The 5,693-nt window shown below is 47.7% G+C and overlaps 1 protein-coding gene and 1 long non-coding RNA gene across 3 annotated transcripts in view; both read right to left on the reverse strand.

Moving 5' to 3' along the window:
- Positions 1-5,693, reverse strand: part of FCHSD2 (FCH and double SH3 domains 2) — a 569,931-nt gene that overhangs the window by 272,123 nt on the left and 292,115 nt on the right. The gene's annotated exons all lie outside the window — the stretch shown is intronic.
- On the reverse strand, positions 3,531-5,687 carry LOC116216214. The gene is made up of 2 exons (XR_004158673.1): positions 4,675-5,687; positions 3,531-4,591 (listed from the first exon to the last, which is right to left on the reverse strand). It is a non-coding gene; the product is annotated as an uncharacterized LOC116216214 (long non-coding RNA).

Below are 5,693 nucleotides of genomic sequence, written 5' to 3' on the forward strand. Positions count from 1 at the left end.
TTCATGCAGAGGGTGGTGAGGCAGTGGAACAGGTTGCCCAAGGAGGCTGTGGATGCCCCATCCCTGCAGGCATTCAAGGCCAGGCTGGATGTGGCTCTGGGCAGCCTGGGCTGCTGGTTGGCGACCTGCACACAGCAGGGGGTTGGAAGTGGGTGAGCACTGTGCTCCTTTGCAACCCAGGCCATTCTATCATTCTCTGATTCTATGATTTTTACTGCTGTCTCAGAGAAGGAAAAAAAAACTAAAAGCTCTGCAGTTTGTGCAGGTAATTGCTTTGGGTGATCTCCAGGTCTGCATAAATCAATGTCACTGCTGCTCAGCCTCCAGAGGCCTGGAAGCAACTGATGGTGCTCCACATGAAGAGATTTTCCTCCAAACCCTCCTCTTCCTCCACATTCCTCACTGATCCTCACCAAAATCCTCCCCCATTTTGGTTCCAATGTGTCACGTTTGAATCAGACTTTAAAACCTCACACATCTATTTTTGCTCTCCTTCCTGTCAGAATCCAAGGCCATTTCCCAGGCAGCCACTCAGTGCCTCTGATCAGTGCCTGAGCCCCCACCCTGTGTGAGGCCACAGACAGAATACAGGAAATTCTTGGTGACCTCTGCTGTTTCCAGGTCTCCAGAAGCAAACACAGCCCAGCCATCTCAAGGGATACCTCTGGGAGTGGGGATATGCAGAGGGACATCAAACTTCATAGAGTCACACAATCACAAAGGTTGGAAAAGACCTCTGAGATGCCCAACCCCAGCCCACCCCACCCTGCCCACATCCCTCATTGCCACATCCCCATGGTTCTGAACACCCCCAGGGATGGTGACCCCAGTCCCTGTGCAGCTGTGCCACTGCTTCACCACACTTTGGAGAAGAAATTTTCCCTAATACCCAACCTGGCCATTCCTGGAACAATTTGAGGCCATCACCTCTTGTTCTAATTCAAGAATGTCTGGATTACACTCTGAGACATATGGTATGATTTTTGGGTGTCCTGTGTTGGACACCTTATGGGCACCTTCCTACCTGGATATTAATCCTAGAATGGCCTGGGTTGCAAAGGAGCACAGTGCTCACCCAGTTCCAACCCCCTGCTGTGTGCAGGTCACCAACCAGCAGCCCAGGCTGCCCAGAGCCACATCCAGCCTGGCCTTGAATGCCTGCAGGGATGGGGCATCCACAGCCTCTCTGTCCAATATTCTGTGTTTCTATCACTGCTTACCTGAAACAAAAGACCAACCACATTTCTGAAACAGCCTCATAGTCAGCAGAGGTCAGTGGTGCAGGACAGGCCCAACCCAACTAGCAGAGGGGTTGTGTGGGGCAGTTGGTTGCCAAATGTGTGCTATTCCAACACATCCTTGTTTGGTTTCATTGAAATAGGTCTTTGTTTGAATGAAAAGAAAGAAATCTGGGTCTTTTTTGTTATTATTTTTTAGAGAACTGTAACTAATTGACTGGAGGGCTACACGAGCAATTGGGCTTCTAGTTACAGGTTAAGAAAATACACAGTGACCACAAGCCTTTGCTAGAGACAGCCAAAATGCAAAGGTCTCAAAGGAGGGGGGATACAAAAAGTGAAGTCCTTACAACTGAACGCCTAATCCTCAACTGGAGGATTCCTTTTAGATTCCAACTCCTTTTAGAGAGAGCACAGGGTGAGCTCATTGCGACAGCGCAGCATATTTACAGCAGCACACCCCAATTTTACAGGAGCAGCTGCTGGGGACACACAGGAGCCTTTGGGACTTATGCCTGATGAAATCCTGAACCCCACCTTGTGGCAGGCCTGACCTTTAGCTAATTTTTTTACCCATTTTCCCCCATTTTGATTGGTTTGCCCTCAAGTTTCAGCAGAAAGGAGGCTCTCAGCTGCATCCCATCACGTGTGCCCATTTCATCCCATTTAAACACTGGTTTTGGGACCCCCCTTGCTCGTGCAGCCCTGCTCCCTCCTGTATGTTGGTGTAATCGCACACCAACTGATTCTCTCTTATTCAGGTTACTGAGATTTCAACACAAAATGTGATTTTCAGAAGCACTCACCCCCAAGCTTCCCAGGGCTTCAGCTGGCTTCAGCACCTGCTGTTCCCATGAATATCTCAGCGTGGCTGCCTGGAACGAGGACATGCTCAATCACAGAGCCCTTTAGGGGTCTCAGCTCCTGCTTGCAAGTTTTATTCACGTTAGCATTGATGCAAATCTGCTGTGATTCAGTCAACAAGGTTCAAACAACGCTATGCAGGGTTGCCTGTAGGGATTCACTGCACCCTCACCTCCAGGACCAACACAGCCTGATTGCAGATTCAGATTTCTACCTGGAAACAAAAGTTTTCTCCAGTTCTCCTTCTGGGAGATTGCTCCAGAGCCTCTCCTCCAACACTCAGCAGCACTCACTGAAGTCTGCGGGTGTGCTTGGAGCTGACAAGAAGAAATATCTCTCGTAGTCCTAAATTCTGTTTTCCAGTATTTGGTGGAGTGACTTCCGAGTAGTATCCTTCCAATACCTGTAAGGAGTGTATGAACAGGAGGAGGAATGGCTGTTTGTGAGGGTGGGTGGTGACAGGACAAGGGGAATGGTTTTAAAGTGAGCCAGGGGAGGTTTGGGTTGGATGTGAGGAGGAAGTTTTTCGTGCAGAGGGTGGTGAGGCAGTGGAACAGGTTGCCCAAGGAGGCTGTGGATGCCCCATCCCTGCAGGCATTCAAGGCCAGGCTGGATGTGGCTCTGGGCAGCCTGGGCTGCTGGTTGGTGACCTGCACACAGCAGGGGTTGGAACTGGGTGAGCACTGTGCTCCTTTGCAACCTAGGCTGTTCTGTGATTCTAAGAAACTGCACCAACAATCCAGGTGCACAATGAGGTGCTTTGGAAACCAAATGCTCTATGCTTTCTATTATTGATCATTTAATTCATATTCCCTCAACATGATTAATTGCTTTTTTAAAGTGTATTTTCCAGTCCTTGAACTGCCTGAAATAAAAGTGCATTTAATAAGTTGGCTAAATGCAAATAAGTTTTAATATAGGCAGTTCTTGTTCTGCTTTGCACCTGGCATTTGGGAGCCTTCCTCCCTTGCACATCACCGTGACACTGGTCATTATAGCTGCTCTCCTACATGATGGGAAAGGATAATCCAGTCCAGCAGGGATCTCAGACAAATTCAGCATCATTTCAAACACGTATATTGTCCTTGCCTGTATACCAGAACAGATTCAGAAATCTTCCCCATTGATCCAGGAAAAGCAAGTGCTCTCTACCAGGGACAAACCTCGACTGCTAAAGACACTCATTTTTATCACCGCTCTGTCCAAAAGCTTTGTTCAGTCTCAGCATCTCTTTATAATGGGCAAATACAACATTTTGCACTGTCTGTCAGAGAGCTTCTGCCTGAGGGACTGGCAGGTATATGAAAGAGGATTTTGAGATAAAGCAATTCAGGGATCTGCTTCCATTCACTGAAGCCACAGGCAATCGTCCACCGACTCCTGCAGGGACTACACACAGTCCTAAGAAGCACTGCAGAAGACAGGAGCTGAGCACATCAGAGGATGTTTTATTCCAAGTTGAATTGAAATGCTTTTTTGTTTTTGTAATCAAACAAGTCAGAAAAGAACTGGAGACTTTCATGTGCTTTATCCCAACCCTCCCAGGACCACTTTGCTCATCTGCACAACACGACAGAGTGGATTGAGCTAGAAGGGGCAGGGGCAATTAACAGCCTTGTGGGTAGGCTGCAAACCACTCAAGCATCATCTCTGCCAGCATTTGTGCTATGTACCACACCAGGTCATCAGCAGGGCACACTGCCATGTGACAGGGAGAAATCTGCAATGAAGCAGAAGAGGATGCATGCAATAACCCCTCCAGCAAAGCCTGCTCATGGCTCCTCTCAGTATCTGGGGGAGTCCTGAGAGAAAGAAGAGACCTCTGGGGATTTTTTTAGTGCAGCACACAGAATGGGTGGTTTGGGTTTGGTTTCCCACCAGTGGAAAGTAACAGCTCAAACCACTGGGTTGGTTTTTTTTTTTGCTAGCAGTCAACCAAAAAAAAAAAAAAAGAAAGAAAATGCAAGCTATGCTCCTGGAAACAGACAGTCTCAGCAGGTACTCAGTTACCTAGCTATGAAATGATTCATTAGTCAAAGAAAGGCATGACAAGAACTAGCAGAAGCTTCTGGGAGCAGAAGCTGGAGCACATTCAAACTGGAGATAGGGCCCCCGGTTTTCACAGAGAACATGCTCAGCCAGCAGGAAAAAAAACTGCCAAGAGCCATTCTGTTGCAGCCAAGGCCTCAGCCAACTCCTATCAGCATCTCATGACCACTCTGCATCTGCAATCTGTCACCCTTGCCATCTTCTCCGTAGTCACGCGCTGCCTCTCCTGTGAGTCCCACCTGCAGCTCTTTGGGCACTTCACCACCACGATGGTCCTCTTCCAAATCTTCATGTTCAACAACTGCTTCAATGTCTACCATCAGAGCACAGAGGCTGGCTGCTCCTATGTTATCTTCGTTATGCTGTGCATCACCAACCAGCACTACTTCATGCATACTTTATTCCGCACCGTCCGGACAGCACACTTCATAAGGGAGCTGCTGCAGACACAGGCAACAGAAGTTGAAGAAGAGACTGAGTTTGAGAACAGGGAAAGGACTGAGGATGAGGGTGAGACACTCACCAGGCAGGAGCTGCATCCGCAGGCACCGAGAGCAGATGTGGTCACTGTGGGGCAGACAGAAGATGATGAGGCACCATAGGTCTGGGAAAGGCCAAATACCTGGGTCCCACTATCAGGCCCAGAGGGACGGAGGTGGCAAGAACTTGCCTGCTTCTACTGGCTCACAGATGAGATTGAGCAGCTGCAGGAGGAGCTCTGAGCCATGGCTGATGCTGCTGACCACATGCTGATGTCCACCTTCAGGTAGGAGAATACAGCCCAGAGCCTACACTGCTATCCCAGGTTAGTCAGTGATGGATGACAAGGTGACGAGGCATGGCCATAATGGCTTGGGTGGCATTAGGGTGTGCGTTCCTACAATCAAAGTTATTGGGTTTGGCTTCCCCACCAGTGTGCTGAAAGTTATTTCAGTTACAGGAGCTGTATGTGAAGAAGGATACGTCTGTCAAATATGATTTTGCTCCATTTGACTTTCTGTTGAATTTCTGCTGAACAAGTGATGAATTCTTAGTGGCTACAAGATTCCACTGTAGTAAATTCCAAGGCTGGTAGCCAAATTACTTTCTACTCTTAACTTGACAGCAGTATAAATCTTTGCAGTTCTGAAGACAGGTAGCAATGACACAGACCTTCTGATAGCACTCAGATGTAAGCTCCGTGAGCCTTTTCAGGCTAAAAATGAATGAGCAAAAGAAATACTTAACAAAATTTGGAACATCATTTGGCACCTGTGTAGTAATAGCATGAAACCTTTTCAATCATCACTGCTCACTCAGTTGTGTAAAGTGAAGGAAAAGGAAGGAATTGTGTACAAGCTGATGCACGTAATTGAGACGTAACTCATCTACATTAGGTTACATTTTGGTTCTAGTGAACTAACTTGATGTTAAAAGCTTTTCTTCTTAAACTATCCCTAGTGCAAGCAAACCTGTGCTGTTTGTCATGGCTGTCGGGTGAAATCCCCAGTGATTGGTGAAAAGGAAACATCTTCACTGTTTTTAAGAAAGGGGGATATGAAG

Source organism: Meleagris gallopavo, chromosome 1, assembly GCF_000146605.3.
Source record: "Meleagris gallopavo isolate NT-WF06-2002-E0010 breed Aviagen turkey brand Nicholas breeding stock chromosome 1, Turkey_5.1, whole genome shotgun sequence".
Lineage (NCBI taxonomy): Eukaryota > Metazoa > Chordata > Aves > Galliformes > Phasianidae > Meleagris > Meleagris gallopavo.